Raw genomic sequence first — 27,980 nt, forward strand, 5'->3', positions numbered from 1 at the left:
ATATATGGAAGGTTCCTATTGTTTATACTGCAAATTGTGTTTTGGGAGCTGTTCTCTCTTCTTCTCCAGTCTACTCCGAGCTTGAACTGAACAACTAAATGGTTTCTCTTAAGTATGAGTTCTATTGTGTTTCTTCAGATGTCCCTTCTGACTGAACCCTTTCCCACAAACTGAACAACTAAATGGTTTCTCTCCTGTATGAGTCATCATGTGTCTCTTCAGATCTCCCTTCATACTGAACCCTTTCCCACAAACTGAACAACTAAATGGTTTCTCTCCTGTATGAATTCTATTGTGTTTCTTCAGATGTCCTTTCTCACAGAATCCGTTCCCAGAAACTGAACAACTAAATGGTTTCTCTCCTGTATGAGTTCTCATGTGTCTCTTAAGATGTTGTTTCTGACTGAACCCTCTCCCACAAACTGAACAACTAAATGGTTTCTCTCCAGTATGAGTTATTGCGTGTTCCTTCAGATGTTGATTCATACTGAACCCTTTCCCACAAACTGAACAACTAAATGGTTTCTCTCCAGTATGAGTTATTGCGTGGTCCTTCAGATGTTGATTCGTACTGAACACTTTACCACAAACTGAACAACTAAATGGTTTCTCTCCAGTATGAGTCATCATGTGTCTCTTCAGCTGTCCCTTCATACTGAACCCTTTACCACAAACTGAACAACTAAATGGTTTCTCTCCTGTATGAGTTCTCATGTGTTTCTTCAGATCTCCCTTCATATTGAACCCTTTTCCACAAACTGAACAACTAAATGGTTTCTCTCCTGTATGAGTTATCATGTGTTTCTTCAGATCTCCCTTCATACGGCACCCTTTCCCACAAACTGAACAACTAAATGGTTTCTCTCCTGTATGAGTTATTGTGTGTTTCTTCAGATCTCCCTTCATACTGAACCCTTTCCCACAAACTGAACAACTAAATGGTTTCTCTCCTGTATGAGTCATCATGTGTCTCTTCAGATTCTCTTTCCTACCGAACCCTTTCTCACAAACTGAACAACTAAATGGTTTCTCTCCAATATGCTTATTTATGTGTATCTTCAGATCTCCCTTCTTTCTGAACCGAGGACTGCTGTTAGACAAACTTTGTATTTTCTGTGTCTTCTTTGGTTTCAGAGTCATCAAACCTGGCCCTGCAGTCTCCTTCCATTCATCACCGTCATCAGTCTCAGTTTCAGGACTGTCATCACCACTGTCATCAGTCTCAGTTTCAGAACTGTCATCATCACTGTCATCAGTCTTAGTTTCAGAACTGTCATCAGTCTCATTTCCCGAAGAGTCTGAAGAGAGAAGCTGGCCATCTCTAGTCGGTTCTAAATCACCAGCTGGATCTAGGTTACTGGCTGGTTCTGATACTCCACAGTCCTCAGCATCAGGTTCTGTTTTCATCTGTTCAGTTGAAGTGCTGGGTAAAGAATATGCTTCTCTGTTTCTCTCCCTCTGGGTTTGAAGAGGCTGATCATTCTTTTCACCATCTTCACATTTCACTGGGTCTACTGTGATCTTTGAGCAATCAGCTTCTTCCAGCCCTGGATGTAGTTCAACTTTAATCTGTAGGAGCACTGGGTCCTGGGTTTGGCTGAGTTGTGAGGACAGAGTATTCTCACTATAGTTTTCATATTTCACAGGGTGTAAGGTCATCTTGCACCTATCAGACTCCTCTAGATCTTGACATAGTTCCTCCTGTTCCTCTTTAATCTGTAGGGGCTCTGTGTCCTGGGTTTGGTTAAACCACGAGGACTGAGGTTTCTCTTCATCATCTTCACTCTTCACAGAGACAGGATTGAATGTGACCTTCATGATATCAGCCTCCTGCAGACCTTGAAGCTGCTCTCCCTCCTGACTGGTCCAGAGTTCCTCCTGTTCCTCTTTCATCTGTAGGGGCTCTGGCTTCTCCTGGTCCAGACTGGGGTTCCTCTCCTGCTGCTCAGGGGGAACCTCCTCTTCACAGATGGACAGTTGTAAGGCAACGGAGTCTAGAAAGAAGAAGAATTTAAATGTAATTAGTTGTAACCATTACCTTTGAAAGTAACAAACACTACACTCTTGCCAGGAAAGTAACATGTTGAACGAATAGTCCTATATAGGGATGCACAGATCATATACCCAATATCGCTATCAGGGTGATACTAGCTACATTTCATTGATCTGTATCGACTACAGTTGGTCAGATCTATTACCAAGTTGTCATGAAGCTTCCTCCTCCAGTAACATCAGAGGAGAAGGAAAAGGTAGCTTTCCTCCAGAATGGATCTGAATTCTGTTTTTATCTCTGGTCCCATTCCCTCACTGGCCTGTTGAGTAGAATCCTCAGTCTTCACACCTGGCTCCAGTGTTCAGGACATGGCTTTCATTGACAATTTGAATCTGTTTTGGGAATGTTCCTCGCATTTTAGAACTGAAGGAGTCCATCCAAACAGACTGGGTAGTGTGAGACTTTGGCTATTTTTGCTAACACAAGGCAATTCTATTTGTGCTCACAGGGAATGTCATCAAATTCATATGGACTCACAACAGCCACCTGTGTTCTAAAATGAAGAACTGTTGAAATTCTAGACCCTCTTTTAAGTCTGCTATTAAAAAAGAAAAAAGAAAAAAAGCCTGTCCTTGTTTGGTCTGATACTATTTTCTGAAAAGCCATTTCATTGGCTTAGTGACGATAAGACACTTGTTTTCTCTGTTCTGGGCAGAATGTCTTGGCGTCTCCACGCTACTGTATATTCTTCCCGTTGCAATGTATAATTTTCCCATTGCAACGTATTATTTTCCTGTTTTTTGTTCACTTTTGAATAAACCTCTGAAAGATGAATTCTACCTTTTATTATTGAAGAATATCAGATAAACGCAACAGCAGCCGTATGCTAGTGGCTAACTTACAGCACGCTGTCCAGTCACGTGATTGACTGTTTACATCCCACACCTTACTCGCGGACCCCTCCCCCTCCTTCATGCCACTGTGTCATCACCTGAATCAGCCTCATTAGTCCACACTCTTTTAAACATAGGAAAGGCTAAGTGGCGCAGTGGGCAAGGCGCTCGCCACTAATGCAGGAGATGCTGGGTTCGAGCCCAGCTCCCGGCATTGCTACCAGCTTGGCTGGTCGTTCATACTAACGCAATTGGCAGTGTTAGGGGTGGGAAGCTGGTGGGTGGGGATCGGAAGTTGTGGACAGCGACTCCTAGAGGTCGGTTGGTGCGCAGCAGAATCAGGAAGCAACGGGGGTGGCGTGTCCCTCCCACGCAGACCCTCGCCGCTGAGAGATCGCGCTGTGCAGGTGAAAAGATGCGACGGCTGCCTCCTTGTGTACCGGAGGGGACACGTGATGCAAGAAGGCTTCGTCCACATTGCAGCCGGCCTGTGAGAGGCATGGCCTAACAGCGTTCGAGACAGGGGAGGGTAGAATTAGACAATACGAAATTGGGATGGGAGAAAAATTTAAAATGGGGGAAAAAGTAGATAAATTTTTTTTTAAAACATAGGAAAGGCCTGGGACTAATTAATGTAAATGTAAGGAGTCTGGTAAAAGAACAAAATATGGATAATCTGAAAATTCTGGTCTCTCAGATTGATTCTGATATTTTAGTGTTAACTGAATCAAGTGACATCAGCTCCATTGATAAACTAGCAGAGTTACTCTCCCATTATTCAGACGTTGAGATGATTGTCTTTGGTGATTTTAATGTTAATTGGTTAAGTAATGCCTCCAACTACTATAAGGAGGTTAGTGGTAATTTATATCTTCCCCAGCTGGTTACTGAACCCACCAGGCCAAACCTGAAAAACATGGCTAAATCAACCTCAATTGATTTGATTTTCTAAAATAGATCTAATAATAATTCAGCTTGCAGAGTATTTGAGTTGGGAATCAGAGATCACTGCCCGACAGCATGTATCAAAAACTCCAGAAAACAAAATCTCACACTATTTCCAAAAGACACCCCTGATGTTGTTCTCTCTCAGTCATCAATACACATGCTCCTTTTAAATAAATTAGGATAAAAGATAGATTAACCCTGTGGTTCTCACATGAGATATGTGATTTAATTAGAGAAAGGAACACACAGACACTCTGGAGACCCTTCCCATCTGTTATTATTTAGGCAATTTAGAAATAAATGTGCATCTGAGGTAGTGAATGCCAAATCAAACTACTATTTGAATTTCATCACCAGCTCATATTACTCTCATAAGTAAGTGAAGTCATATTTAGATCCCTTTATACGGGCAGAATTTTTTGAAGTGGTGAATTCAATTTAATAGTCTAATATCTGAGCAGAAAGAGATTTGTCTGGCCTTTCATAGGCACATTTTCTGAAGCCGGTCATTTGTTTGATAATAATAATATGGAGCCCCCTCTTGGTGATCATGAGCTGGTGCACGCTATGAGGCATGCCTCACAGTTTACCTTGCAGCCCTTCTCTCCCTGTGTTGTTTTTGAAGTATTACAGACCATTGATACCAGGAAATCAACTGGAGAGGTTAAGCTAGACTATTTTTTTCTCCTCAGGTTAGCTGCTCCAGTAATTACAGAACTAACATATATTTATTTTTTCATTGCCATCATGTATAGTTCCTAGTATCTGGAAAATAGCTCATGTTGTTCCATTACATACAGGTGGAGATAGAAGTCATCTTAATAGCTATTGACCAATGTCCAAGCTATCCTGTCTTGGAAAGATCTGTTTATCTCAGATCACTCTATATTAAGCCCACATCAATGTGAGTTTAGAGCAGGGGTCCCCAAACTATTTCCTGTGAGGGCCACATAACTTTTCCCTTCTCTGGTGGTCAGTTTGTAACAGAAAAAGTGTGACGATCGCAGGGGTGCCTAAACGTAAACATTTATTGTTTTCCAGAAAGCCACACATAACCAAATATTAATAACCCTTTCCGGGATCATCACAGAAAAAAAAGTCAGGAAATAAATATTAATGAAATAAATAACACTATTTATGAAATAAATATACAGTACCTACAGACCACCTAGCTCTAGCTCTGTACTATTTAAAAGCACAGTGCAGGACACACTCAAAGGTTATCGCACCTCAGAGATGGCAGTGGACATGTATGACAGGACAAAGGCCATATGTAATGGCCTTGGGATTGAGGAACATACTACCAGCCAAAGATTATAGGATCAAATGAAAACCACTACTTACTGTACTAAAAATGGATGTTTAAAAGTACTAAAAACCAACAACAAATATCAAACACTAACAAACATTCAGCACAGACAATGGGGATGCTGCCATCTTTAAAAAAAATTAAATAAAGGTTGCAATGAAATATCTGCAACCCTGTTAATTGTGCTTAATTGTTAAGGGTGCTCTTGTATATGGAAGCATTATATGCAGGTATATTCAGACAGATATGGATATATATGCAGTAAATATAAATATATAAATGGATATATCCAGCACTATTGTACATGCTATCATACAGAGTTATATGGGTAGACTATTTCACGTCTGGTCAATGTTAGCATGGTGTTATTCAAAGATGGAAAGAAAATAATGAATAATAATCAATTATATTCTCCTTTGGTTCATTACAATTTACTCAAGAATAGTAACAGACACAATATTTCTGACACTGGGAATACATTCCCTGAGGTGCATAGATGTCCCTAGATACAAAGAACATGCAAGTGGATCTGGAAGAAGTGGAGCAATGTTCCTTTTACTTGGGTATGTACTTTTAGGCAAATTTAGAGAGTCTGGCTTAACACATCCACCGCCGGAAACGCTTTAAAACGTTATTGTCGGCCATGCGTTGCCTGCCAGACCACGCTGTACAGCGATATTGAGATCATATTTAATTTTTTCGCCATGGCATTCATAAATTCGCCACCCAGCCTCTGGTGATACAGTGGGACCCTGCACAATAGTGCAACGCCTCAATACCGCCGCCTGGTGGATGATCAGGCAAGTTGCCATCGGTGCATCTGGGAAATCCGTCCGGCAGTCACATATCGTTGCGGGACTACAGACAAAGACTGGCGTGCATATGGATCGCTGCCATAACTCAATAATCGATATGATTTGGCCGTTTATTGCGCCATACAAACCGGAAATGGATCTAGTAGATCGACATCAAATAAGTGGGATATTTTTCCTCCAGTCTCATCGGCGAACGGTAAGAGGACAGTAACGTTATTTTCAAGCCGATTGTACATTTCTTTATTTACAAACCATCTGATCAATAAATCAACCCATACTACATAAAGCATTTACTGACGATCACGGAATTATAAACGACCCCCCCTTTCATCCGCGCATGATGAGGCATAACGTATACGATCATGTACAGTTGAATTTTTTAATTTAGCGTGTATGGGAAAGAAACGGCAATCGATAATCTATATATGCGTTTAGGCCTATATCTCACGTTCTAGGAATTACTGCAGAAAACGATAAAAACACTCATATTCTAGAGACGGTATTAACACAACAATGTATGAATGAAAAGGTATAACGTTCCTACATCCTAAACGATAGATAATCGATGTTGAATGGACCATAGTAATGTCAATATAGCAATACAATTAAAAAAGTTATAGCCCTGCAAAGAAGGTGAACATCTCCATAGGCAGACTGGCTATATTGATGGATAGAACCAGTGGCAGGGAATGTGTTAATAGGTTAAAGTCAACACTTATAAAGTCATAATGTTTACAGCTTAAAGTCAACATTTCCATACTTGTTTCCATGCAGTCTAAACAGCTCTTACCCTGGTCCAGCTGTGATGGTTTCATGCAGTCCACCAAACAGACAGACAGTTCTCTCAAACCAAGGTGTGAGCGGCTATGAGGGGTAGTCATATTCAGGCCAATCTTGGGGGGAAAATAAGGAAAGAAATATCAGTACATTTTACATTCATCCTAACAAACAAAGGTCTAACTTTTCAGTTGAAATTCATCAGGAACACAGAAAACCAAGCAATAACCACCAGTCCTCAACACTTTCAGTGCCCAGCAGGGGGTGCTAATTTAGTGCTTGAATGCCCAGCACCACTCCAATGTTAATCTATGTTTTACATTATGGCTATGTGTCTAATCTGCCCGTCGCATTATCAATGACCCATTTCCAGTCAACATTGTCGAAGCAGATTGTTTTTTTTATCGGTTAATTTCCATTTTATAGCATTTTGAAAAGCCCTCGTTTTCACGGAGAAAAGAAGAGATTCCATGATAATCGCCCTTTACTGTAATATTCTAGAACGTTGTCATTTTTCGACCTATTTATGAATCGTTTTCAAATAAACGCTAGATTATCGATAGTATATGTGTACGTGTGCACGCTGGTGCCGCTCGCTGAACATCGATTCTCTCAGTTCCTGATCACTCTTACAGTCAAACAGCCATATCACATTATAGGGGAAACGCTTATATCTCCGTGAAAAAAGGTCTGATTATCCTAAGACTGGTAAAATAGATTCCTTACTTGAGATCAGATGGTATCCAAATGGATTATTCCAATTCCTGATCGCCATTCCGAAAATCGATCCTTTTATTGATCCAATGCTACGTACTGTAAAACACAGTAACCACGCTGTCCTGAGAGTCCAGCATGAAGCTGATCGACTCCAGTTACATGCGTGAGAAGTAAAATGTGGAGTCTGGGTTTTTTTTTTTCATGCATTTTCATTGAATCCAATCCAAAAGGGTGAATTACCATCTGGGAGACTATAGGGGGCGCTTTTTTCACATCTGAGCGCCTGGGGTGGCTGATTTACCAACGGTAGACTCGGTTGATGAAATATGAATTCAGATCGCTAATAAAAAATAAGAAAACGAGAAAAAACGAGAATTCTCGTGATGGGCATTCAACCCGCGGGGGGTAAACCCGAGAAAACTCGGGTTGGGCAATCAAAGTGTTAACCAGCTATACAGGCAGTGCTCTTTTCCTAGGCTAACAAATTGGAAAGGAAGGAAAATCCTGACAGGAAGATTTACATAAGAACTGATGATGCACTGCTATAGTTCTGATCTATGAATATCTGGCTGATGCTGAAACCCTGGCTGATGCTGAAACCCTGATTCATGCTTTTGTCTCATCACGTCTGGACTACTGTAATGCACTTTTTTCAGGCCTACCTAATTCAAGCATCAAAAATCTTCAACTCGTGCAAAATGCGGCTGCACGGATACTAACTAGAACTAGAAAATTTGATCACATCACACCAGTTTTGTCCGCGCTACATTGGCTTCCTATCCAAGCCCGCTCTGACTTTAAAGTGCTACTCCTCACCTACAAAATTTTAAATGGGCTTGCACCGCTCTATCTATCCGATCTCATCTCCCGATACTCGCCCGCTCGTGCTCTGCGCTCACAAAATGCGGGGCTTCTATCGACCCCTAGGGTTAAAAAGAAATCCGCCGGCCACAGAGCCTTTGTCTACCGCGCTCCCTACCTGTGGAACAAATGACCTGCCGTCATCAGGGGCGCCTGCTCTGTCGAAGCTTTTAAATCCCTGCTTAAGACTCATCTTTTCTCTCTCTCCTTCAACCTACCTTGATCTCACCTGGTCGGGGACTGACCTTTAGATTAATCTGTGTAGTTTAGTTATGGTACAGGGTACTACATGGTACCACTGGGTAGTTTAGTTAGGGTACAGGGTACTACATGGTACCACATAGCTCTACATGGCACTACATGGAACTACATGGCACTACGGGGTACTACATGGTACCACAAGGCACCACAGGGTACTACATGGCACTACAGGGTAGTACAGGATACTACGGGGTACTACATGGCACTATGGGGTACTATAGGATACTACATGGCACTACGGGGTACTACATGGCACTACAGGGTACTGCATGTCTGCTCCTTTGCAGCACCACAAACATGGGAACTCTCTAACTCTCCCCCCCCTTCTATTCACATAATACGCTTACTTCATATATCTACTCCATTCACATATATGCCTACCACTTGTATCTATTGCTATGTCCGCCTACTACAATCTCATGAGCTGTCTAACGCCTGTCCCGTCTCCCTGTCTTCCTATGACTTGCTGTCCTGGAGTGTTGACCGGAGTGTTGGACGTCCCGTGACGAAGGCCGGGAGATTGCGACCCCCTCTGCATGCCCCCCTGTCTCCGGAGGTCTCGTAGTGGTGACCGAGTGCCGGATGTCCCGCGATGATATCGGGGAGTTCGCGACCCTCTCTGCGCCACCCCCTATCTCCCTGTCTCCGGCTGTCCCTGAGCAACGACCGGAGTGTTGAATGTCCCGTGACTAAGACGGGGAGGACGTGACCCTCTTTGCGCCGCCCCTGTGCCTCAAATAGATCCGCTATCAACTCTATCTTTAATCTTTCAAAATGTTCAGTTGCTATCGCTATTAGCTCTATCTTTAATTTTTCAAAATTTACAGTTGCTATTGCATGCACTCATCTGTGTTTCACCACACACATGAGTGCATACTTACCAACTGTCCGTCTGCAACACTACTATCACCAACATCTAAGAAGGGAGATCCCCCCTTGAATGGCCCTTCTAAGGTTTCTCTCCTCCACACTGCCTGTGGAGCTTTTTTCCCTATTGTTAGGTTTTAGTGAGTTTTTCCTTACCTTCGCGTGGGGTATGTCTGGGAGTGCTTGCATTCTTTCATTTATTTGCATTCATCTAAAAAATGTTTGGACCTTATGGTGTTCTTGTTCTGTTCTTGACTTATTGTTATGTTGTCTTCTTGACTTGTTTAAAGAAGACCTGTACGGCCCATGGGGACATTAACGTGTGTTGTCGGGCCCTATAAATAAATTTGATTTGATTTGATATAAGCATTTGCATTTCAAATGATATTGCATTTCATTTGATGGCCAACTAACTAAGTATTTTGTATTTTTTTTGTATTTTTTTATTAACACAGTTAAACAAAAGTAAAAAAATACATAATAAGTTATAACCATATTGTGAAGGAGAAGTTAGAAGCCTAGAGGCTTATCGAGAACTAAGACCATGTCCATACCAGAAAGTACACTACATTAAATGAGAATACAACTAAATAATGCAATATCATGGACATCTACAGAAGATTGAAAAATAATTGTTTGGTAAACTGCAAATAATACAACTTTACCATGGACTCCTAAGCCAAGCTAAACTAGGATAATGTATGTCAGATAAACAAATGAGAAACACTGCTAAGCTAACATTAGTTCTGGATTTTGCTAATGAAGGGCTAATATCTGAGGCTGCCGCAGCTAATAATAATATAAAAGAACAGCCATGGATGGTCACCACAGATAATTCAACAGTTGGATAATAGATTTCTACCACTACTGAACAAGCCCGGATCACCATCAGATCCTCATCACCGCTCGGTAAGGACTTGCACGCTTTCAAAACACCAGGCCACAGCAACAGCAAGCAAGCTGGCACTAACGTTACTAGGTCAACAACATGTGCGTCTGTGTGCCCGTCTGCCAGTTCTTCATGCCAGTGGCCACCAGGCTCCACAACCGGGGGCACAGACTGCTTCCAGCAGCTGGAGAACTAACGGCTGCAGAACTTGAGAACCATTAGGAATGTCTGACTCTTAACCACTAAACCCTGCATGGACTATAACGCATATTATGATCGATAGGTACAGACCATCATCTGCACCTTTGTGTATACTGTTTACGTTTAGTCATATTTTATTATTGCCTATATTTATTGTAACTTATATTATGACCAATAGGGTATACAGACTCATTTCCTTTCAGCCATTTTCATCTAGTGAAACTCTCAATATCTTGCAATCCATAGACCCTAAGTGTTCTACTGGTGTGGACAATTTAGACTATTTTCTTTATAAAACTGGCAGCCCCTGGCCTGTCATTTGTGAGCCATTGTCACACATCTTTAACCTTTCTATTGCATCTGGCATAGTCACGCAAGTTTGGAAATCTGCCAAGGTGCTCCCCTTGCATAAAGGGGGGGATAGGGATAAGATGGATAACTATCGTCCTATCTCCAAACTATCATGCCTAGCCAAAGCACTGGAGACCTTGGTGAACAACCAATTAAAAACCTTTTTCTCAAGTTGCTCAGTGCTAAGTACTCACCCCCGCATTTCATTGTATACTTGTATGCCGTGACAAATAAAACTCTTGACTTGACTTGACCAATCAGGTTTCAGAGCAAATCATAGTACTATTACAGCTGTTACTTTGGTCACTAATGACATTATTTCAGCCCTGGACAATGGGAAGCATTGTGCAGTTCTCTTTGTAGACCTCTCAAAGGCGTTTGATACAGTAGAGTCGACCATCACTTGCTTTTGAATAGTCTAGCTAGCATTGGCCTGGATAAAGCCGCTTGTGCTTGGTTTCAGGACTATTTATCTTCAAGGTGTCAATCTGTGAATTCAGGTAACTTTCAATCTGATTTCCTGCCATTGTCTAAGGGTGTACCACAGGGTTCGGTATTGGGGCCGGTCCTCTTTACAATCTATATTAATCATATTGTTTCTAGTCTTTCAACACTAGCAGGTTGTCAGGCTCATCTTTATGCGGATGATACAGTTATAACCATATTGTGAAGGAGAAGTTAGAAGCCTAGAGGCTTATCGAGAACTAAGACCACGTCCATGTCAGAAAGTACACTAGGCCTACATTAAATGAGAATACAACTAAATAATGCAATATCATGGACATCTACAGAAGATTGAAAAATAATTGTTTGGTAAACTGCAAATAATACAACTTTACCATGGACTCCTAAGCCAAGCTAAACTAGGATAATGTATGTCAGATTAGGGCTGGGCGATATAACGATAACGATAAATAGCGCGATCTATTTTAATAATCGATATCAAAAAAGAAATATAAAAAAAAAAAATCGATTATTATTATTATAATTTTTTTTTATTGTGTGTGTGACCTGCAACAGGGCAGTTTTACAGAGACAGAGACAGTGGACAGACTTGTCTTTCTTGCCTGCAACTTAAGGTAATGGCTTTGCTTGTCCAAATGACAATACTGACCAAATTGAGATTTCTTTTTCTCGTCCATTTATTTTGTTTGCTTTCTAATTTAAAATACAGTTTGAAACAGTCTGTACACAGTAGGCTATGTGTGCTAGCAGAGCTAGACTCCAGTCACGAGTCACGGTGCACATGTGCGGTGGTTTGTCCACCAAAAAAGTGACAAAAGATCGAAAATAAACTAGCAGAGCCAGAACTGTTCAACTCCCCTGGAGCCACAGCCAGCAGAGAAGCCGGTTTACTTTTGCTTTTAAACCAGCTGCAGCCTGAGAACTGGAGTGTGAGGGGATGTAACACTAAAGATGGCGGCAACGACAAAGAATTGCTGCAAAATAAACATACATCTGTTGTTTAATTTTAATTTTAAATTTTTTTTTAACTTATAACAATTTGGATAATTATCGATATTGAGTGATATGATAACATTTAAATTTTTTGCCATATGGCCCAGCCCTATGTCAGATAAACAAATGAGAAACACTGCTAAGCTAACATTAGTTCTGGATTTTGCTAATGAAGGGCCAATATCTGAGGCTGCCGCAGCTAATAATAATAATATAAAAGAACAGCCATGGATGGTCACCACAGATAATTCAACAGTTGGATAACAGATCTCTACCACTACTGAACAAGCCCGGATCACCCTCAGATCCTCCTCACCGCTCGGTAAGGACTGGAGCGCTTTCTAAACACCAGGCCACAGCAACAGCAAGCAAGCTGGCACTAACGTTACTAGGTCAACAACGTGTGTGTGTCTGTGTGCCCGTCTGCCAGTTCTTCAAGCCAGTGGCCATCAGGCTCCACAACCGGGGGCACAGACTGCTGCCAGCAGCTGGAGAACTAATGGCTACAGAACTTGAGAACCATTAGGAATGTCTGACTCTTAACCCTGCATGGACTATAACGCATATTATGACCGATAGACAGACCATCATCTGCACCTTTGTGTATACTGTTTACTTTTAGTCAAGATGATCAACATCATCTTTTAAATTGTTTAAAAATATGTTGTCCTCTCATGGTGAGACTATCTGCTTATGCTTTGGACCTCAATAGAATAATATTAGATAGATGAAACATTGCTGGTGTTACAGTTCATATTCTTGTCGTTGTGTTGTTGTTGCCGATATAATGTTGTATGCTTTTTATCTTTGGATTACTTTATTTTCTTGGCTGGCGTTGCTTACTCTGTTGTTTTGTTGTTTTTGTTTCTGTTTTGTTTTGTCTAGTTTTTTTGTTGTTTTTGTTATATATTATTGTCAAATAACTCTGTATTGTCTTTGCGGACCCCCTTGAAAACGAGATGGTTTCATCTCAAGGGGTTATTCCCAATAAAGAAATTTCAATATATATTTTATATTGCCTATATTTATTGTAACTTATATTATGACCAATAGGGTATACAGACTCATATGCAACTCTGTGTGTATAGTTTATTTATAAAAATGGTATATTCAGATTACATTTGTTTATTGCTTATATTTATTGCTCTCCTATTACCCTGATCATTATCTGTACGCCCTGCTGCTATGAGACTGAATCTCCCCAAGTAGATCACTAAAGGAATCTCCAGTCCAGTCCAGAGACCCGTTTGCTGCCATCTTCTCCATCCCAACCTCCTCCTAGAAGCATTTCAGCAGCATATCCTCTCAAGTAAAGTGACACAGTGGCTGAAACACTCAACAGTTGAGATGTTCTGTCATTATTAGTAACGAGCTGAATAAACGCACATGTCTCTCTATAGAGTCGCACCAAACGATAAGAGTCTGAGGCGGAGTCTCAAAAGAGAATGTTGAATATTTATTGTGCATTAAAAATCACAACAGAGCCTCTGCTACTACAGTAGCTAACCTAAACGGAGCCTTCTGGATAGGAGGAAGTGCGCAACAACGTATAATGTCCGTGTGGAACCAATGTGCCAACAACCTTTCCGTGGGTGAAGCATAGTTGAGCATAGAACTTTTAATGATACTAATACTAATCTATACAATCACCTGTTGTTGAATAAATACCATTACTTTCTAGTTATTACTAAAAAACAGTATATATAAAACAGTAGCTGTAAAAAAGAAAAGAAAAAAAAGTTTTATAATTTATATAATATATATTTTTTGTACATTAATTAAAAATAGACAAATTTCATCCGTTTGTGTCGACAAAATCTAGACTAAAACAAAAAAGACAAAATTGAGACAAAAACTGACTAAGACTAAAATGCTCAGACATTTAGTTGACTAAAACTGACTAAACGAAAAATAAATGAAGATTACTAAATATGATGAAAACGAAAAAGGAGCACTTGACACATGACTAAGAAGACTAAAACTAAAATGAAAATAGCTGCCAAAATTAACACTGCCCCCCACCTAGGGTTGGGCATCGTTTGGATTTGAACGATTCCGGTTCCGATTCCGATTCTCCATATCGATTCCTGTTCTAAACGATTCTCGATTCTGATTCTTTGAGGTGCAGGTCAAAACAGGTCACAGCTTATTTTCGCAGGAGAAATTATTTATTTTTGAAAAAAAAAATCATACTATTCACATTTTCAGTTGACTTGATACAGTTTAATTTGGTTGCTGTACTGTAACTAGGGTATTAATTAACAAAGTAAAAAAAATAAAATAATCGAAATTAAGAACCGGAAGTTAGAAACCGGTTCCTATTAGAACCGGTTTAAGGTGCCCAACCCTACCCCCACCCCACCTACCCAACCTCTTCCAATGTACAGTTTCTTCCCCCTCAAATGTATATACTCTCTTTTTAGACTATTTTTTTTTTATCACAAACAGTGCTGTATATTTGTAGATCTGGTATGTCATAAATGTATAGATGTAGCAGTATTGTTTATCTGTATGTCATGTTATGATGAATTGAAAATGGGGGACCCTGATGTAAACAAGACAAAAGTATTTCTCTGGTCTGCATCCCCTTAACAATTGTATGTATTGAGCTGTACTGTATTGTACCGATTCTGCAATCTGTTAATGTTAAGTTTTCAATCAATCAATCACAAATGTAACACAAGACGATGTTGTGTATGTCGTAAACAAGGAGAGAGAGAGCCCCCCCCCTTATCCACAAGCGCAGTAGGTACAACAAGGTACAAGCCACGACGCCCCGCCCACGCACAGTCAAACCTAGTCCAAGCCACGAAGTCCCACCTCAAACCTAGTCCAAGCCACGAAGCCCCACCCAGACGTTGGGCTTGTGGCTCTGCAGATATACCCTATTGGATATAAGGGCATTTTCATTCAATCAATCCATCTGCACGGTGATTGATTGAATGCAAATGTTATTAACAGATTGCAGAATGGGTACAATACAGTACGGAAATCCTGACAAGATTTTCATAAAAACTGAAAAACACATGGGTGTATCACAGATGCAGTGATATAGTTCTGATCTATGAATATAAGCCTATGATATTGCATTTCATTTGATGGCCAAAACATATGATTGGTTATTGATGCAGGCAGCTGTTGTTTTTGGCCAATCCAATGTTTTTGTCAGAAAGTACACTACATTAAATGAGAATACAACTAAATGTAATATCATGCATGGACATCTACAGAAGATTGAAAAATAATTGTTTGGTAAACTGCAAATAATACAACTTTACCATGGACTCCTAAGCCAAGCTAAACTAGGGTAATGTATATCAGATAAACAGATGAGAAACACTGCTAAGCTAACGTTCGTTGTGGATTTAGCTAATGAAGGGCTAATATCTGAGGCTGCCGCATAGGGATGGGAATCGAAAACCGGTTCCCGTTGGGAGCCGGTTCCCAATTGTCCGATTCCTGGTATTGCATGCCTCCGCAGGGATTAAAGCAGAAAAAAATCTCCTGACTGAACTTTTTTTCAGGCCAAGTCATATTCTTATTTTAACCTCCACTATATATTTTTATTTAATAGCGTTCGCGTTTTAAGGCAACTAGATCATTTTGAACAGCTTTTTTATTGCCAGTTTGCTGATTGCAAGGGTTGACAGACTTTGTCATACAAATAAACAAATCTACATACTGTAACTTTTCAGTATTGTGTATAGTTCAAATTCAGTATTGTGTATTGTGTATAGTTACCATTTTAAGCGTTACCTTTACCTTTTTTTGTCAGTTCCCATACACATTAGTAATTTCTTAAGATGTTATGTAAATGATTGTAAAAAATAACATTGTATTACAGTTAGCTCACAAAGTCCAATCCTTCACTTTTTTATGTCTATTTTAACACATTCAACTCCGCTCCAGTTAGAGCTGTCCCCAAGCCTGTTTTGGGGATTTGAACATTCGCAAGGGTTTTTGTAACGGATGTTTGAACCATCGTTTTTAATCATGCAAACAATTTGCTCCTAAATAGGGATGTGTAGTCTGACGTCACTTTGTGTACAGTCTCCTAATGTACTGTCTCCTCCCCATCATATGTATATATTCTGTTAGGATCTATGGGTAACAGTACTGTATATTTGCATATCGTATATGTCACAAATGTAACAGTACTATATACCTGTATGTCATGTATGTCCCTATGTCATAAATGTCATGATGACATGTATGTTGTGTATGTCATAAATGTCACTATGAATTGAAAATGGGGGACCCTGATATAAACAAGACAAACGTCTTTCTCTGGTCTGCATCCCCTTAACAATTGTGTGTATTGAGCCGTACTGTATTGTACCCATTCTGCAATCTGTTTATAAAATTTTCATTCATTCACCTCCCTCTGGTATTTTATGGCCACTTCCGTCTGCGCCTCACTCCAGCATACTTGACTTACTTGCAGGTTTTTTCTAGTTCAGTACTGTGTAGAGTCTTGACTTTAGGCACATAGTGATTGAATGAAAACTTTATTTAACAGATTGCAGAATCAATGGGTACAATACAGTACGGCTCAATACACACAATTGTTAAGGGGATGCAGACCAAAGAAAGATGTTTGTCTTGTTTACATCAGGGTCCCCCATTTTCATAGCCCCTTTCGTGACTGTGATGCACGCCAACAAGGTTTGGCCAAACGGTTGAGTAGTAGTAGTATCTACTTACTGGTCACGGGAGGCTTCAATAACGTTTGAATGATAATCCATTTTGTGAATACATTTGTTGAAACTTTGTTGGTTGACAAGCCGGCTCCTGCTACCTTAACGTTAGCTGCGTTGACGTGCATGACACATACCTGTAATGTTAAGCAGCTTGTGTTCCGCTGGGAAAGCATCACTGCATACACTTTGTTTAATCCAAACGTCCATTCGGAAACGTTGTATTATGAAACAAGTATGAGACGACGCTTACTCCTTCCAAATCGGTATAGCTAACAGATTTCTACCACTACTGAACAAGCCCGGATCACCATCAGATCCTCCTCACCTCCACACCGCTCGGTAAGGACTGGAGCGCTTTCAAAACACCAGGCCACAGCAAGCTAGGGCTGGGCGATACGGCCTCTAAATGATATCACGATAGTTTGACATTTCCTCAAAAGCACTTAAAAATGCTTGATTTAACCCTTTGATGCATACAGTCACGGCAATATGATGATTATAATAAGTCCCTGCAACATATGCTTGCATTATTAAACCATGAAGATGCTTTAAAAAATAATTAAATGAAAATGTACTAAGAGTAGTCTACTGACACACTAATAAAAAAATGTATTTACATCCAAGACAATTTATATAAAATACTTTTGCACAGTACTGTGTTTTCTATCCACTTTACAGGGCTGTACACTGCGACGAGATGGTCGCGAATTGCCCCTTTAATTGGCCGTTGCGATTGGTAAATATTATCTGGGGGCGGGCTTGCGAGTAGTGCTTTCAAGCCTTGCATTCGCATTTCACTCCTAAATTATCCAAGGCGTGTGATGACGCGATGACGTCACTCACGCGAGCTGAGCAGTGAGCACTCAGCAGGTATGATCAGCGGGAACAATCGACTGAGCACTCACTCTGATAGACTGGCTGACTGTCTGATTTAGCTATGAAGAAAAGTAAAGTTAGTATTGCTTCATATTTTCGACGCGTTCGACCTCCTATAGTGAACCGAACTGAACTGAACTCAGACACACGGAGAGAGCTGCAGCGTCTGCTGCTCCTCCCGCACCCGTGGCTGTTGTAAACACTAGTCTCTAGTGGGACACTGGGACCTCGGTGAGCCTGCCAGCCGGCTAGCTACTGATATCAACAAATGCTCCACAGCAAGTCTAGTAGTGCATGATAGCTCGCGTTAGCTTACTGTTCAAAACGAAACGTCCCATTAAACTAAATAGTTCAGATAGCTCCTGATATCAATGTCTTATAACACTGAGTCGATGCGTATTCGAGCTGAGGGCACGCTGAATATAGTCAATAGGGTCCAGCTGCAGCGCCGGAGAATCCGGCCGTAGCTGGAGGCTACAGTATAGGGTCCAGCTGCAACTCCGGAGAATCCTGGCCGTAGCTGGAGGCTACTCGAGTACACACAGACAGTGGAGCTGGTTGCATATAGCGAGCATTTTGACTTGTTGCGTGGTGGCGATGTCTCGCAGATAATACAATTACAAGTATGATTATATAATATATTGTAGTGACTACATTATTGGTTACGTGTTCTCCTCTGATGTGTTGTGTAGTGGGAGGGAACGAATGATCTGGCGCCGTGGCCAGAGGGGACAAGTATTGCGGTTGCACTCGCTGTTATTCAGTCATTGATTCATGTGCTCTTGTGTTCTTGTTTACTGACGTGGCTTTGTATAATAAACAAGCATTACGTTACCTCCGTTCATTCCTCTTTCCTCCGGCACTACAATATATATTTTATTAAAGAAAAATTATATAAAATAATTTTTTTTTCTTTTTTTTTTCAATCAAAAACAATCGATATAAATAATGGTAAAATTGTTATTTAAAAATGTGCCCCTAAAAAATATTTTTTGTCCCTAAATCTCATTTTGGGGCAAGTGTGCCCCTAGTGAAAAAGCTTAGCGTACAGCCCTGCTTTAGCCTAACACACACACACACACATATATATATACACACACTACTGTGAGAAAATAATAATCACACACAAAGGGATGATGGCTTATAGCAGACTTAATGATTTTAGAATATTTCAGATAATGAAATAAAATGTTTATATCATCAACTATCCAGTGAGTATTTATACTGTAACATTTGGCTACGAGAGAGAGAGAGAGAGAGAGAGAGAGAGAGAGAGAGAGAGAGAGACAGCCCGCCCCCCCCCCCCCCCTCGGGTTTTGTTCTAGGTTTGCGTTTTGATCGTCTAAGCTGCCGTAGGTGATGTCACTCGAATGTAAAGTTTTTTAAAACACGGAGATGGAAACTGGATGATATAAAGAAACGAATAACCAATAAATATGAAGTTATGTTTAAACTTCTGTTGTCAAGCGTCGTCAATATAACTCACCCCCTTTCCTCACGAATGGAACTAGTGTTGTGGTGTCCGCTTTGAGTGTTTTCCAGGTGTTACAAAGGGTCAGATTAAACCGAATATATATATTTATTACTCGAGATATATTGTATAGTATTTGTATATCGTCTGATATCCCTTGTATATTCTTTGTACATATACACGGAATATCCCTTTACCTAGTACAGGCCAGACCATAATATTCGTTCTCCTATTGGACAGCGATCCCCTAGGCGCCACGGCCATACCCCCAATGTCTAGTTCAAAGTCACCGCTAAGACATGTCTCAACATGCCCAGATTTGCGCAGTAATACGAGACAGAAATAAGGCTAGTACTAGATTATTCACCTTACGTATAAATACGTTGCAGGTGGATACAGCAGTTAGTTACCCTAATAAGTTGGAGCCTTCACCACGATACAACGTGCTGTGAAGTGGGCCCGTTTTGCCCCGAAATAGAGCCTTGAGACCGCGTGCGAATTGATAGCTGAAGTGTCAGAGTTTAACGCTGTATCGTCGAGTTCGACCTATTCTATTATTAAGTAATAGTCTATTACAGGGCTATTCAACTAAATTGTTCAGGGGGCCACATTGTCAGAAACCCAAGGGGCCAGGGGCCGGACTGCCACGGCGCCTTCCCCGTGATATGTACACTTGACACAACACGCAACCACATTTTCACAACTTTTATTTAACTACATTGCAAAAGTAGTATACTTTTCAAAAAAAGTGCTTCATTTATGTGCCACATCTGCAACATCTCCTGCAGAAAGTGCTTCATTTATGACTGTGCAACAACTGCAACATCTCCTCTTCAACATTTCAATATAAAAATAAAATAAAAAACAAACAAGTGCATGATGTGCATCTGAACATTCTAACATCAACACTTGAACAAAAAAACACATTTATAGTGCAGCTGAGCTTATGAAAAAGTGCTTCATGTCTGTGCAACAACAGCAAATCACAGCATCTTATTAGCACTTATTGTCCACTCTTAACTCTCAAACATCAGGGGGGTGGGGGGCAGACAGGCCTAGCCTACATACACACATCTAATGAGAGCGATTGCACTTCTTTGACTGGGCAATGGCAGAGAAAGAGGGTTCATAGGAAGTGAGGGCTACCCGCAAACAGTGATGCAAATGCTCATTTGTCAAGGAGGCACGTTGCTTGTTTTAATGGCATTCATGTGAGAGAAACTGGATTCACAGGTGTATGTTGAGCCAAACATTGTTAGCACAGATATTGCCAGCGTTTTTATTTTGGGGAATGTCTTGACATGAATACACTTTATCCAAAATGTTGTGGTGGATTAATTCTCAAGTGCCTGCTTCAGAGCAGATGATGCTTGCATGTCAATTATTTCAAGTTGCAGGAGACCTTCATCAATGTGAAGTGATGCAAGGAACTCTTGTCCTTTTGTGGAAATAGCAGCTACATTGGCAAATGGGTTGCTCACAAAATGCATCAATTCTCCGGACATGTCAAATCATCAAATCGAACGTTTTCCCTCAATTTATCAATGAAATCTGTCATTAATTGAGTGACTTTTGGCTCAATTGTGCGTGTTAACGTTGACATGAAAAGAAAAAAGTAAAAAAAAAAAAAAAAAAAAAAAAAAAAAAAAAAAATTTACAAATTTTTTTATTTTTATTTTGTTATCATGTCATCTTTGGCGGGCCGGTCAGAATCATCCCGCGGGCCGGATCTGGCCCGCGGGCCGCCAGTTGAATAGCCCTGGTCTATTATGTATAGTGTATCGTGCGGCTACCGTTCTACAGTGACCAGCATTACCAACGTTTCATCGTACCGAGCTAGCGTGCTTATCCAGGCTGGGCGGCCTAACCTTGTGCCGTCATCCGAGGAGCCCTAGACGAGAACCGTGTGGATATGTACACTGGATAACCTACACCGACGACTACAGAGCCCTTTTCGGCTGGATTATATTGCTTTGGTCCTGTGGCTGCTGGAGCAGAGAATCGTCTACCCCCACTACCGTGTGGGATTTACCCTGTGAGGAGCACCGTCGAGCCCGCCTCTAGGACTCTGAGGCTGGCTGGCTTTCATCCATGCGGCAGTGCATACCGGAGAATAGATGTTGCTTTGTCTACGGATCAAGGGATTATTGCACCGTCTCCTGTACCTGGAGTCTCCTTATTCCTCGTTGATCCAGACTTTTGCTACCGACAAATCCTCTCCCCTGCTGGCTTACAACCGGAGGGAACCCCCCTAGTATCTCCAGCTGACCTACGAGTGTACCTTATGTAATTCTTATGCTACAGGTGGTATTAATTATCCCCTTCGTAATATGCTCATGGACTTACGCTCTTGACCTATTCATGCACATTCTTCGCCTTACAAGCGCAACTCTCATTCTTAATAAATGTAAGATAATCTTGGTGCTCTTCTAATAAATATTACAAACAGTACTTTCTTTGTTAAGCCGTGTTATTGTGTGGGTGTTCATCTCATATACATGTGTACTGTATGGCCAGTAGTAATGTACATAACTCAGTAGTGGTTTAATGATACCATACTTATTCAATACAGTCAGGGAATTGTACCCCTCAGTTACAATTGGTCCTTCGAGCCGGATGGTAATTAGCGTAATATTAATATAATATTAATATTGACATGGCCAACGATGAACACTCCACAAACGGTTATCCTAAGCTAGATCACCCGCAGCGCAGACGGCAGCCACCTCCTTACCTAGAGGACTACGCTGCCAGTCTATTACCTAGCTTTATACAGACGTTAAACGCGGAAAAAGCGGATAGTAAAAGTATGTCAAACCCTACCGACCAGGCGACCCTGCCAGTAGAGACCCTAGTGGGTTCTAACGTAACTGACCAAGCTCACGGGGGGGACCAGGAGGGACATGACATGACTTTACCCCCCGACAACGTCAACGGGATAGTCCCCGGAGAGCTCCAGGATAAAGAAAGCGCTCCAGGGACGGAACCCGACCCACCACCAGAAGAGACGCGCACCCAGGAGATGGACCTCCTCGGAGCGCGACAGGAGAACGGATCTCCAACGAGCACTGCCAGAAGCCGATCACCTCCATCAGTGTCTTCCCCCAGCGAGGCGGACAAGATGCTGGCGCAGGCATTTATCGCCACCCTGGCAGCCTCCACTGAACGCGATCGACTCCAAGCACAGACGCTTAGCGAGCGCGAACATTCTTCCATGGAACAAGAGCGCCTCCGAGCGCAACACCAAAGTGAGCGCGAACACTCTACCATGGAAAGAGACCGCCTGCAGGCTCAACAACTGAGTGAGCGCGAACAATCTGCAGACCAAAGAGAACGCTTCCACGCGCAACTCCAAGCGCAAGCCCTTAGTGAACGCGAACACTCTGCGACCCAGCGAGAGCGCTTCCAGGCGCAACAAAGGAGCGAAGATGACCGCATACGCCTGGAGACCAGACGCCTCCAGACGGAAGAGAATATTGAAAGGGACCGCGCCGAAGCCCAGCGCGCCGCCGCCGATGCATAGGCGCGAAGCCGCCAATGCACAGCACGACGCAGCCCAAGCCCAGCGCGAAGCAGAGCGCGACCTCGCTCACATCAAGCGCAAAGCCGAGCTCGACCGATTACAAGCGCAGATAATGGAGCAACTGATTGCCAGGGCGACTCCCCCTCCCTCCGCACGGAGCTCCAGGGCCTCGTCAAGACAAGGGTCTAGGGCACCCTCCCCTACCCGATCAAGCGACCCGGAGCCCGGCCAACAGAAAGAGCCTATACACGTCTCCGAACCCCTTCCCCGACCGGTCCATGCGAGACCCAGCAACAGGGAAGAACCGGCCTACGCTGCCGAGAGACTAAATAGACGATTACAGGATCTAGAAGACCTGGCAGAGGAAGAAGAAGAAGAAGAGGAAGAGGAGGAAAGTCAAGCCCAACAGCAGCATCGTACTCCACAGGACCAGGAGGTCCAGTACAGCCCAGACTTTACCCCCGAGGCCCTGTGTTACAGACCCCCGACTCAACTCAAGGGTGAGTTTGACGCACGACCAGCCCCGAGGAACAGACCTGGGTACCCGGGCCTTGGTACCCACCAGGTACCAGCCCACAACGACACGGAAGGGGAGACTCGCCTAGGAGGCCTCTCCCCCAACGCTCACCGATGTGCCAGCCATCCATGGCATCGTACCTTGGCACACCGACGTTCCCGGACTTCACACACGAGGACAGAGCACAGTACACAGAGCTACGAATGTGCTTAGAGACAATGATGTCCGATGTCCCCGATGAGACGTACAAGTATGCTATCCTACTCAAGCACCTGAAGGTGCCCAGAGCGCACAATATAGCGCTGGCATATTCCAACTCAAGTACCCCATACACCGCGGCTCTAGTAGCCCTCGACCAACGTTATGGACGCATATGGGACTACGTAATACAAGAGATAAGGAATATTGACCGTCTACCCCCAGCCACAGACAATCGCTCATTAGATGACCTCTCTATCAAGGTACAATCCCTGGTAGGGATGCTGGGGGCACAAAAGGAAAAGGGTAGGCACGAACTGTACGCGAACTCTAATGTTGAAAGAATATTAGAGAAGCTTCCGCCTGCCCGACAAGAGCGCTTCAGGCGGCAAAGAGACCACCGTGATCCCAACGGTCCCGAGCCATCCCTCCTAGACCTGGCCGACTTCCTGGCGAGAGAAGTCAGCAGCCTACGACTGGATACGTTCGTGCGGAGCGTACCAAGCTCCAGAGAGGGACCTAGGAGATCAAACGATAACCGCAGGCTGGTGACCGTCATGCACCAAGCCGAATCAGTACCGCGTAACAAGAACCACAGCACCCCCTCGACGAAAGAGAAGTGGAAGATTGTATGCCAGTACTGCGAAAAGGAACACTGGCTGTCACACTGTGACACGTTCAAGAAGATGACCGCCGACGAGGTGAGTCAATGGATAAAGTCCAACCGCCGCTGTTACCGCTGTGCGCGCAGTCACATGGCAGCCGAGTGCCGCTTAAAGAAGAGGTGTAGTCGGTGTGACGGAGCCCACTTGGACGTTTTACATGACAGTAACAGAAGAAAACCCGCACCTTCAAGCAGCACCAAAGCAAGCGTTATGTACATTGACCCCGCCAGCAGCGGGGGCGCCCGGGTGCTCTTGAAGGTGGTCCGCGTAACATTGAGCTACGAGGACAAGGTCATGGACACCTACGCCGTCCTTGACGACGGGTCAGAAAATACCCTCCTCCTCGCATCCGCTGCGGCCCAGCTAGGGCTGCGGGGGAGCGAAGAAACGATGACGATTCGGACTATAAGAAGAGACCTGAAGACAATCAAGGGTGAGAACGTCTCCTTCACTATCGCAGCAAGCGGGCAGCCAGAGAGACGGTATAGGATCACTAACGCTTTCACCAGCCAAGACATAGGCCTGTCGCGGTACACCTACCCCATCGCCAAGCTGATGGACAAATACGTGCACCTGCGTCAACTACCTATACCGCTCATAGACGGCGCCACCCCGACCCTGCTCATAGGATCCGACCACGCACACCTCATCGTCCCGATGGACCGGGTCCACACTGGGCCCAGAGGCTGTCCAGCAGCAGTCGAGACCCGCCTAGGATGGACACTACAAGGCCCCCTCTCCAGGTCTCCCAACCGAACAGCAGCCACTCGCTGCCTCCACTCCAGAGTGACAGAAGAAGACACCGCCCTCTTACAGCACGTCGAGAGGCTATGGACACTAGAGACAATGCCCTTTAAGAACGAAAAGAAACACATTCGTTCCAAGGAAGACATTTATGCCATAGCCCTCCTCGAGCAGGGGACAAAGAGAGTCAAAGTCAACGGAGTGATGAGATACGCAACTCCACTCCTGAGGCGAGAGGGTATGCCTACCTTCCATGCCCCAAAAGAAGCGACGGAGCGGTATCTATCGAAAACAGAGCGGCGCCTAGCCAGAGACCCCGCTCAAGCTACTGTGTACCGCGCTGAGATTGACAAGCTAATCACAGCGGGACACAGAGAATTGACATTAAAGAGGCCGATCAGACGACCGAATCATGGTACGTGCCGCACCACAAGGTCCACCACAACGGCAAGGATCGTATTGTGTTTAACTGCAGCTAAAAGATCGGATCACAAAATCTGAATAAAGAGCTCTTGCCCGGCCCAACACTCGGCCCCTCTCTACTAGGCGTGTTGCTACGTTTCCGCCAGAACAAGGTGGCCATCAGCGGCGACATCAAAGGGATGTTCCTGCAGGTGCGACTAGTGGAAGAGGACAAGCCCCTGCTGCGGTTCTTATGGAGAGAGAGGATCGGGGATGAGCAACCATCCATCTATCAATGGGAAGTCCTCCCTTTCGGAACCACATGCAGCCCATGCTGTGCTACGTTCGCACTGCAAAAACACGTCGCAGAGGACCCAGCAGCTGATGAAGAGGTCCGACAAAGTGTAGGAAATAGTTTCTACGTGGACAACTGTCTGCAAAGCGTCTCGACGCCAGAAGAAGCCGAGGCCCTCCTACTCAAGCTCCGCGCCTCCCTGATCAAAGGCGGCTTTGATCTCCGGCAGTGGGCCAGCAGCGACCCTCAAGTATTGCGCAGCCTCTCCCCAGAGGACAAGGCAGCAAGCAGCAAGATCTGGATGGCGACCATCCCAGGTGAAGCCCAAGAAATGACATTAGGACTAGTCTGGCGCTTCAAAACAGACTCGCTCCATTATAGACACACACCCCTGACCCAGGAGCAGGGAAGGTCGATTTCACTACCGACCACAAGACGGAGTGTATACAGAACACTCGCCAGACAATATGACCCGTTGGGATGTATTCTACCTTACACCACCAGGGCAAAGATGATTGTACGAGCGCTATGGGACAAGGACCAGGGCTGGGACGACCCCATACCCGACCACCTTGCCTCCACATGGAGAGAGTGGGAGACAGAACTCAGCTCGCTCCCAGGTGTCAACATACGCCGCAGCTACTTCCCACCCACAGTGAGGCCGGAAACGTGTCAGATGGACCTGCACGTCTTCAGCGACGCCTCCGAAGTAGCCTACGGTTCGGTGGCCTACTTGCTGGCCCGAGAGGAGGGAGGAGAAATACATACTGCCTTCATCCTGGCTCGCTCAAGAATAGCCCCCCGCAAGCAACAATCTATCCCGCGTCTAGAGCTCTGCGCAGCCCTAGTAGGAGCGCAACTCGCCACGTTAATCCAACGTGAACTCACCATCCCGGTGCAAAGAACAATCCTGTGGCCAGACTCCATGACCGTACTCACATGGATCCAGTCCGATTCGTGTAGATACAAGGTCTTCGTGGGAGTCAGAATCACAGAGATCCAAGATTTAACAGAAGCAGCATGCTGGAGGTATGTGGACACAAAGCAGAACCCAGCCGACGTCATCACACGGGGAATGTCCCTGGATGACCTCACACGTCACAATCTCTATAGTGACGGTCCCGAGTTCCTCAAGCTCCCAGAAGAAGAGTGGCCTACACCCACCCCACGGGAGGCTAGTAAAGAGGAGGCAGAGATGAAGAAATCTATGTTCTGTGGGTTGACACACACACTAGTCCCCACAGATCCCAACATAGACGACTGCCCTACCCTTGAGAGTGCGCAGTTAAAGACATTCCTGTGGCACCACCCTGAGGACCCAGCAACAGGGAAGAACCGGCCTACGCTGCCGAGAGACTAAATAGACGATTACAGGATCTAGAAGACCTGGCAGAGGAAGAAGAAGAAGAAGAGGAAGAGGAGGAAAGTCAAGCCCAACAGCAGCATCGTACTCCACAGGACCAGGAGGTCCAGTACAGCCCAGACTTTACCCCCGAGGCCCTGTGTTACAGACCCCCGACTCAACTCAAGGGTGAGTTTGACGCACGACCAGCCCCGAGGAACAGACCTGGGTACCCGGGCCTTGGTACCCACCAGGTACCAGCCCACAACGACACGGAAGGGGAGACTCGCCTAGGAGGCCTCTCCCCCAACGCTCACCGATGTGCCAGCCATCCATGGCATCGTACCTTGGCACACCGACGTTCCCGGACTTCACACACGAGGACAGAGCACAGTACACAGAGCTACGAATGTGCTTAGAGACAATGATGTCCGATGTCCCCGATGAGACGTACAAGTATGCTATCCTACTCAAGCACCTGAAGGTGCCCAGAGCGCACAATATAGCGCTGGCATATTCCAACTCAAGTACCCCATACACCGCGGCTCTAGTAGCCCTCGACCAACGTTATGGACGCATATGGGACTACGTAATACAAGAGATAAGGAATATTGACCGTCTACCCCCAGCCACAGACAATCGCTCATTAGATGACCTCTCTATCAAGGTACAATCCCTGGTAGGGATGCTGGGGGCACAAAAGGAAAAGGGTAGGCACGAACTGTACGCGAACTCTAATGTTGAAAGAATATTAGAGAAGCTTCCGCCTGCCCGACAAGAGCGCTTCAGGCGGCAAAGAGACCACCGTGATCCCAACGGTCCCGAGCCATCCCTCCTAGACCTGGCCGACTTCCTGGCGAGAGAAGTCAGCAGCCTACGACTGGATACGTTCGTGCGGAGCGTACCA

At 44.0% G+C, this 27,980-nt stretch overlaps 1 long non-coding RNA gene across 1 annotated transcript in view; it reads right to left on the bottom strand.

Annotated features, from left to right (window-relative positions):
* Positions 1-1,875: 1,875 nt before the first annotated feature.
* LOC311236808 overlaps positions 1,876-27,980 on the bottom strand; it is a 101,620-nt gene continuing 75,515 nt past the window's right edge. The window contains exons 3-4 of the long non-coding RNA XR_014620252.1: positions 6,749-6,851; positions 1,876-1,994 (exon numbers count right to left, since the gene is read on the bottom strand). This is a non-coding gene — a long non-coding RNA (uncharacterized lncRNA). The remainder of the gene's footprint in view (positions 1,995-6,748; positions 6,852-27,980) is intronic.

Source organism: Notolepis coatsorum (assembly GCF_963971535.1).
Source record: "Notolepis coatsorum genome assembly, chromosome: 11".
Classification (NCBI taxonomy): Eukaryota; Metazoa; Chordata; class Actinopteri; order Aulopiformes; family Paralepididae; genus Notolepis; species Notolepis coatsorum.